General features: G+C 39.4%; 1 long non-coding RNA gene across 1 annotated transcript; it reads right to left on the reverse strand.

Moving 5' to 3' along the window:
• Positions 1 to 227: 227 nt before the first annotated feature.
• On the reverse strand, positions 228 to 3,287 carry LOC142735569 (uncharacterized). The gene is made up of 2 exons (XR_012880547.1): positions 3,150 to 3,287; positions 228 to 441 (listed from the first exon to the last, which is right to left on the reverse strand). It is a non-coding gene; the product is annotated as an uncharacterized LOC142735569 (long non-coding RNA).
• Between the last annotated feature and the right edge of the window lie 6,311 nt (positions 3,288 to 9,598).

Genomic DNA, 9,598 nt, shown 5'->3' on the forward strand with positions numbered 1-9,598 from the left:
TGTTTTACGGCTCCTTGCATCTCGCAGCTTGTACAGAGCTGTAATATGGCTGTGTATAAACCCTGAGGATTGCAGATACTGATTGTGATGCATAAATACTTATTTCATCTTGCAAAAAAAGAAAAGCATGATATAAAGTCCTTAAACATTTGATAACACTTTATAAATAGCCTACATGATAAGATTTAGAATCAGATGTTTGTAATATGTCTAATATACCAAATCTCTTCAGGACTTGTTTATACTTTATTTGAATGGTGGATGACAAGCCACTTTGACTTTCCTGTCAGGAATTGGTATTTTTATGACCCCGAGGGAGGAAAGTAGCCGCTTCTTTACAACATTGATATATGAACTAAGTAATACTCTTTGAGTTTCCAGAAGATCACAAAATATCTCCTGGGAGGCTAGCGGGATATGATTTTCACGTTCTTGAAGGATCTGTAAAATAAAAAGTACAAAATTGATAATAGAAAACAAGTCCAATTGAAGGGAGGAATCACTCGAAAAAAGGGATTAGTAAATTAGTTGGAGGAGCTGCCAAAGTTTGATAGTTATGTTTCCTTTACTTCCAGAGATATTAGCGTTTCCTCCATATTGCCTCTGCAAAAAAGTGGTAATCTGAAGCGGTCGCCATAAAAGCAGCTATCGCAATCCTAATATAGTTATTCAGCTCTAATGTTATATGCAAAGTGACTGTCAGACCAGAATGTAACTTTAAGCTTTTATTCAATGACATGCTATAATGTTCACATTATATCCTCCTTTGGTGTCTAACATTTTTATTCATCACTTGCTCTGTAGATGTTTTCCAACATTCACCTATTATACAATTTTTTAAATTAGTTATACGTTTTGCAACTACACAGCTTAACTTCATTACTATGTACAAGCCCCATTGCTCCATACCCAACAGATACCACCTATGAACAGTTCTTGGTACAAACATTTCCTGAGTTACATCTAAATAAACTATAATAATAAGATTACCTCTATAGCTTATTTTCCCCCCAAACTGTCCAAGCCCAACAAACTTAACAAATGAAGAACAACTCACAAAAAGTATGATTATTACTTTTGTTGCATTTTTACTGATTTGTATAATGATATCATCCATGGAACTGTGTAGTGTGGTACAGAAAAACAAACAAACAAACAAAGAAAAAAAATTATAATTACAAGTATGAACATACTAGTAAAAAGGTACAATTGTAACGAGGATGGATAAAAGAGGATGGGAGGATGGAAAAAGGAAGCCTGAGGTGTAACTAATTAAAAAAAACATTCAGGACCCTCATCTATTAGCCAAAGTAGAGAGTGGCCACAAAGAGAGTCTCTCAATCTGGAGGACCCAGCACAGCATTACGCTGAGAGCCCATTGATTTGATTGAGAACAACATAATTCTTCCTTTCCCCTGTGGTGTCACAGCAGGAGAATTGAACACTTGATGCCAGGTTTCTCCACAGATTGTAGCTGATCACTGGGGGTCCCTGCAGTAGGATACCCTGTGATCAGCTTAATGTTGGGGAATCCCTCTAACAAAAAGAGATTGTCCAATGCAGACAACCCCTTTAAGGATGGGTGACAGTATGCATATTTTTATGTAATGGAGGTGGTAGAGTCGGGAAAGGGATTAACCCCCTAGTGACCAGCCCATTTTAGGCCCTAATGACCAAGATATTTTATTCGTTTTTCTATAGTCGCATTCAAAGAGCTATAACTTTTTCATTTTTTCATCTACATAGCTGTATGAGGACTTGTTTTTTGCGGGATTAGTTGTGCTTTTTAATGGCACCATTTTTGGGTACATATAATTTTTATATTAACTTTTATTAACCTTTTTGGGGGGGATTATAAAAAAAACCTGAAATTCCGCCATTGTTCTATGCGTTTTTAAATTGACGCCGTTCACTGTGCGACGTAAATAACATGTTACCTTTATTCTATGGGTCGGTACGATTACGGCGATACCACATATGTGGAGGTTTTTTTATGTTTTACGACTTTTGCACAATAAAAACACTTTTGAACTAAAATTATTTGTTTTTGCATCGTTGCTTTCCAAGAGCCGTAATTTTTTTATTTTTCCATCAATGTAGTGATTTTTTGGGCTTGTTTTTTGCGGGACGAGACGTACTTTTGATTGGTACTGTTTTGGGGTGCATGGGACTTATCGATTCATTTTTGTTATGACTTTTTTGGGGGGCAATGGAAAAAAATTGCAATTTCGCCATGGTTTTTTGCGTTTTTTTTTTACGGTGTTCAATTTGCGGTTTAAATTACCTATTAACTTTATTAATGGAGTCATTACGGTCGCGGCAATACCACATATGTGTACTTTTTTTTTTTTTTTACTAAATAAAACCACTTTTTATGGCAAAAAATTGTTTTATTTATTTTTTTACTGTAACTTTTATTATTAATCTTTATTTCACATTTATTATTTATTTCACTAGTCCCACTAGGGGACTTTACTGTGCGATGTTCAGATCGCTGCTATAATGCTTTGGTATACTTCGTATACCAGAGCATTATTGCCTGTCAGTGTAAATCTGACAGGCAATCTGTTAGGACGTGCCTCCGGCGCGTCCTAACAGGAATATGTCCAGGGCAGACCTGGGGGCTTTTATCAGGCCCCCGGCTGCCATGACACCCCATCGGAGACCCGCGATTTCATTCGTGGGCCGCCGATGGGTGACAGAGGGAGCTCACTCCCTCTGTAAACAAAGTTAAATGCCGCGGTCGCTATTGACGGCAGCATTTAACGGGTTAAACGGCCGCGATCGAAGTAAACTTCGATCGCGGGCGTTGGAGCAGGAGCTCAGCTGTCATCAGACAGCAGAGCCCCGGCTCCTGCCTGCGCGGGAGACCCGTGCAGGACTTAGACTAGGCTGACGTGAAAAGGCGTCAGCCTAGCCTAAAGCCCATTAGTGACCGACGTAAAAAGGCGTATTGGTGGTCACTAAGGGGTTAAAGGAGACTTATGATAGAGTATATGCTTGTCTGAAGAGTTGAGTTTGAAAACTTGAAGAGTAGAAGAATCGCCTTTAGCCTGTGGTAGTGAATTCCAGATGATGCAGTGACTCACAGGAGAAGACATGGGGCAAGAATGTACGGCGGTGGTAAGAGTAGTGGAGAGAACAAGTACCTGCCCCTGATGTGAGTTTATGGAGACCCCTTGGTTGTCATCACATGAAAACATATCTCCTCGGATCAGACTTGCTCTACACAGACCTCGAGGCTGTTGTATTCTGCATGTTGAGCTATTTTCAATACTTGAAGATCTCATCTGCAACAGAAATACAAAACCAAACTTTCAATGTACAGATGTCTGATTTTGGACTTGTATTATTTTACATCAGCATTTCTCTGCTGTCATTACTAATAACAAACCATTCTACACAACCTTCTCTGCCGGATTGTATGAAAACATGGACACTTGCTGCCTTTGTCAATAAGTGGTCAACACTTATATAACTGGGTGTACCTGTAAATCATAAACCAAATAACTGCATGCAATGTCAAACAGCTGCTTCAAAGGCCAGCAAAATATTGTTGTGTATTAAAAGAGGCATGGACTCGCGGCACAGGGATGTAATATTGCCACTTTACAAAGCATTAGTGAGGCCTCATCTAGAATATGCAGTTCAGTTCTGGGCTCCAGTTCATAGAGTTGGAAAAAATACAAAGAAGAGCAACGAAGCCAATAAGGGGCATGGAGAATCTAAGTTATGAGGAAAGATTAAAATAATTAATTAAACCGATTTAGCCTTGAAAAAAGACGACTAAGGGGGGACATGATTAACTTATATAAATATATTAATGGCACATACAAAAAATATGGTGAAATCCTGTTCCATGTAAAACGCCCTCAAAAAACAAGGGGGCACTCCCTCCGTCTGGAGAAAAAAAGGTTCAACCTGCAGATGCGATAAGTCTTCTTTACCGTGAGAACTGTGAATCTATGGAATAGCCGACCGCAGGAGCTGGTCACAGCAGGGACAGTAGATGGCTTTAAAAAACGCTTAGATAATTTCCTAGAACAAAAAAAATATTAGCTCCTTTGTGTAGAAATTTTTCCCTTCCCTTTTCCCGTCCCTTGGTTGAACTTGATGGACATGTGTCTTTTTTCAGCCGTTCTAACTATGTAACTATGTAACTATGTAACTAATATGTTATTATTAATGCAATTATTACTTATGTTCTTAGTCATTAAAAACATTTCAACAAAAGAAGCCTGACACCTGAAAATTTCATCATAATAGGAAAAAAACTGTATACTGTAGATCTCCATGTGATGGAGTTATTTGGTTTCGCAGTGCCTGGTCTTTCTGGTCTTTCCGCCATAATTTACCAGTCACAAGATACAGCTGGAAACTGCATGGTTTTCAGAACATGCTAGATTTTTGTTCTTTTTTTTAAGCCACAGTACAGATGTAGCTGTCTTTACCTTGACTTTTAACGCATTAAATAAACAATGGCTAGATCTCTTAATTTGACTTTTTCAATGACTGTTCAATGGCTTTTGTTGTGTGATATCACGCTGCAGCACGTTATCAGAATCAAGTGAAAGATGGCTATATCTGTATATCCCCCCCATCAATGATTTACATTTTTTTCCTACTCAATGACTTCAATAAGAACAATAAATAAACCGCCTATATCATTGTGTTCCAGCAATTCTATTCATGTGCCCACGTAATAGAAATATATTTTAAATTGGATTATCTGTCATTAGGTTCTCTAAATCATAAGGAACAGTGACGCTATATGAGTACCTGATCTGTGTTTATGGAGATCTGCTGGGTTTTTTCAGCCCTGCTTTCACTTGTAGACATCTGTATGTTGTACATCCGTGGCTTGTATTGGCTTTGAGACAGTTGCATCCTTCTTGTTGTACTGTCTTGAGTGTTTGGACTTATATCCTCAGAATCCATAATGGAGCAAAAAGACGACTGAAACTGAATCACACTTAAAGAAAAAAGAAAGAGCTCTGCAATACATAGTTTATGGAGTTGCATTATTTTATTCTGGTATTACTCCCCTGTAAAGAAAAAGAATAAACCAACTTTTCTATCCAAGAGATAGCACTTTTCCTGCAGATGGCAGTAACAGGGAGAAAGGCAACACAGGATAAACACTTCCGTCTCATTGCCATCATTTACTTTTGTCCACTACAGGACATGCTGAGACCCATAGTGCACATTACGATCACTGGACTATAGTGCTGGTAACATGCAGTTGCAGTCTCAATTAAAGTCTCCTGCGTGGAGACGTTGCCGAAAACAACGGTGCAGAAAATAGCTGGCGGTGAAGAATTTACATTCCACATCATGCTCAGTCTGTTGCGGAGAAGCAGCAAATTTTCACTGTGGAATTCAGTCTATGCAATGCAATGGCTGAAACCTGTGGCAAGTCCGTTGCGAAATCCGGATTAAACTTCACATATGCAGATATTACAGCAGATTTGATGCAGAATTGCCGAGAATTTGTTCGCACTGGCATCATGATTCTGTCTAAACGGATGAACCCATTATAATACAATAGAAATCTTTAGGATCTGTTACAAAAATGATCAAAACGGATCCATCAAAGATCCTGTAAAACAAAACCCATGATGACAGTGTGAGCAGAGCCTTATAGAGGTCTGTGCATTTGTACTGGAATTAGCTTATAGGACTTTCATGTAGAGTAGAAGGGGACTGTACTTAATTACTAATGGACATTTAATAGTTAATTTTTACATTCAGTCCCATGACATCAAAATAATTATTTGTTTAATGGAAGTATAAATGTACTTACGACGGTCAGTTACATCTGTAGCTGATATTCCACAATAAGCACTGAACATTGGGGTATTGTGATGTCATCAACAGAACCATGCAAGCTTGTTATAATATGCTGCTGCTACTTTAGTAGTCACTGTCTGGTATTTAGGGATGAGAGAAATAATCACAGGGCCCAACAGCAAAATGTGGAAGGTGGGGGTCTCTTGGCATTGGCAACCCCAGGAAGCAAAACATTTTCCTCATATACTGCCCTAAGTCTAATGTTTGAACAAAGTCCTAGGTGCTCATCTTAACCTGGAAAGCCTCAGCAAGCTGCCATTCACTCCTGCCTGCATCCACAGGGATATTCATGTTGTATTCATAGGAGTAAGGGGATTGCTCCCCGCTGTCATGACATGGGTCCACATTTGGATCCACCTATTGGGTCTTATACATAAAAACTATCCAAATTAAAGTGGCGCAGTTGCCTACAGCGACCAAACAGATCACTTTTGGTTGGTTGCTATGAACATCTGCTTCACTTTGCACTAGTTATTATACATAAGGACCAATGTTTCTATAACACTGGTGACACCGCGGAGGAAGTGTTTTTTATGTGACATCGGCACAGGCACTCTGCTGCCACTGGGCCTCACTCGAGTAAATAATGTTACATATTTTCACATTGGACTAATTATAGGGCCTTTCACATATAACTAGTGGGCATTCTCCTCTAAGGACCCTGCTCTGCAAAGCAGTAATGTTAACTAATGTGTACTGTGATACCCTAATTACTGTCTGAGGATGGTCTTGTACTTGAGATGATGATGCCACATGTAGGGTCCTAAATTTGACATCACCTGCTGGAAAAGGCAATAGTGACATCATTGCATATTGTCACAATTAAAGTGCCCCTACATAAACTAGGGTTCAGTGGGCAATTGCTCAGATCAGTAGATGACGGCAAGAAGAATTTTGGAGCCAGGATAAAGGTGTTGGACATGCGCACACAGCCTGACTGCACAGCTCCGAGAGTCCAGAGCTGAGAAGGAGGAGGATGCTGACTGAGTTACAGTGATATTTTCAATATGTAAGGATGCACTCCTAAAATTAGCGCTGTGTTGGTGCTATAAAGGTTCGGGCTGGAAACCCACGATGAAGAATCAAAATAACCTGAAAGCACTCCAATGATCCTTTAGGAATGGTTTTCAAAATAATTTTATTATGTATACTTCTTGAAATCGTCATATAAATTTGAAGCGATTTTTGAAGCAATTTTTTGTTTAACGTTTCGACCTAACCTAGGTCTTTATCACAATCGCTATAAATAGAAAATAATAATCATATAATGTATGCATCATATACAGTAACACGAAACACAGTAGATCACAGAAAATAACGAAAATAAACATAAAATAAAATTCCATGTCTAGAAATGATATAGGATATGCAAATCGAACATTATCGATAATAAACATGCATACAATTCTGTAATATGTCATATAAAGTTAAAGTAATAATGCAGTACGTCCACCTCCAAGTATTATAACAATGCATATGTCATTATGGGTAGGAATCTATATGTCACGTAATATGTTAATACTGTCGCTAAATGATGAAAATAGACGAAGTGGGACTTCCTCCAAGGGAGTAAAGGTATCAAGGTACTCAAGAAAACATTAAGTCATGATGGTAAGTAATCAAAGAAAATAGTTATAAAAAAGAAAATAGTTATAAAAAAGGGGGGAGGGGGGGGAGAATTTGCTACGATGTCCCCTCTGACCATACCATAAAGACCGGTAATTGAATGCTGTGCACAGAATAAAGCAAAGAGAAAAAGTACCATTGAAATGAATCTAAGAATCAGCTTACCTGCTGGTAGTGTACATGTAAAAACGTAACGGCGTCTGCCAGACGCTCTAGTCCCGATTATGGTCTGAAATACATGTCCCCGAGAAGATGTTTAAATATAGCGCGCCAACACCGGATATCCGGCGCGTGGAACGCACACGGCATCCGGCGTTACAGTGAGTCATGGTCTGAGTGAGCATCTCCTCCCTTGTAACTATAGGATTCTAATAGTAAATAGTATGATAGATATAGTATGATACTATTGATTTAATATTCTGTGTGTGGCTCACACACACTGCTCTGCCCTGTAAACCTTCACCAACAAGGGTAAAAAAAACAACTACGGATGTAGCCATCTCAATTTTGACTTTTAACTCATTAAATACACAGTGTCAGGAACTTTTAACTTGACTTTTTCTATGGCTTTTCAAGCGCGATATCACGCTGCAGCAAGTTACCAGAGTCAAGATAAACTTGGCTACATTTGTAGCTTTTAATTCTCTATTATACAGTCTTTTATGTTAGTCATGGCAAAGGCATTTTACCGCATAGATACCTCTGAGAGATAAACTATGTAGTAAAATTTTGACCCTTAGCTTGCCATGGGATAGCAGAAATTACTCTATATATGGAGAATTAGAAGCTGGTTCGTTTTTAACCTTTGTTTAGGAAGATTATAGAATAGGAGGAAACTAGTGTATGAGCCTCACCTTCTTTTCCTGGATTACAGGAGGACATTAGTGTATGAGCCTCACCTCTTCCCCCACATTACACGACACTAGTATATCAGTCTCCCCATGTGAGTAACTTGGAAAGACTGGGCCAATAGCAAACTTTGGACTGCCCCCCCTCCTCCACAACCACACCCCTTTTGTAGAAAGTGCCCCCATACCCCCTTGTATAGTGCGACACCCCCATTGTAGATAGTGTCACACACATTTCCCTTGAAGATAGTGTCACACCCCCCTTGTAGATAGTGCCACGCACCAGACTTGTAGATAGTGCCCCCCAAACAAAAAGCCTTATACTCACCTAGCCGAGTTCCCACAACGAATGGAGGTGCAGTCTCACAGCCTCCTCATTTCTGCAGCCTATGAGACACCGAGACGCAACCCTTGCGTAGATCTTGTCCCAGCTTTTTATAGTTTGCAGGCCTGACGTGGCCTGTAGCCTAGTGAATGGTGAAGCAGGGATCTGATAGCTCCCTAGTATTCAATTGTATCTTTGTCCTGAGCATGCAGATACAAGGAGGAAACTAATGTATAATTTGTAAAGTTATTTTTGCATGCCATGGCAACAGGTAATTTATATTACCACATATATCTAATCTCCCAGACGTATCTATGATGTGAAATGATGACCCATTGCCACGGCTGCCAAAAATTACTCCTTGACTTTTAAGCCTCTATGTTTGGATCTGAAAAGACACTGTGTGAAGCCATACCCCAAAACCACACCTCTTTTTACCCATGTAAACCTGGTATTTTTAGCTAGAAAACGTGGCAACATGTAATCAAAGTAGTGACCATGACAAAAACATACTGGTAGGATTGAGTTTTTGAACTGTGACTTGCGGCAATAATGAAGTGCTTCTAGACGGAGAAAATGACCTGACATTTGGCAAGCAATATGGCAAGCAAATAGCCAAAATACAGTGGACAATAATGACCAATATTCCGCAATATATTGTACACAATTGCATGCATGAGGACTTTCTGTGCCTGGAACTGTTTATGGGGGCGCTCTGGTTTCACTGTGTTTTGGAATATTTTTTGGCTGTAATGTGTACATGGGGCACTCTGGCAGGCACAGTATATATGGGGTACTCTCTATCAGCCTTTGCTTATGGGGCAGCTGGCCCTTTGTATAGGGGCACTGTGTCTATTATGGAGCATTACAGGAGGCATTTTAATGGTTTTTTGTTGTATCTGAAACCTTTGTGTGAATATGTACTGCCAGCGAGTGGGTGCTGAGATGC

Source organism: Rhinoderma darwinii, chromosome 1 (genome assembly GCF_050947455.1).
Source record: "Rhinoderma darwinii isolate aRhiDar2 chromosome 1, aRhiDar2.hap1, whole genome shotgun sequence".
Classification (NCBI taxonomy): domain Eukaryota; kingdom Metazoa; phylum Chordata; class Amphibia; order Anura; family Rhinodermatidae; genus Rhinoderma; species Rhinoderma darwinii.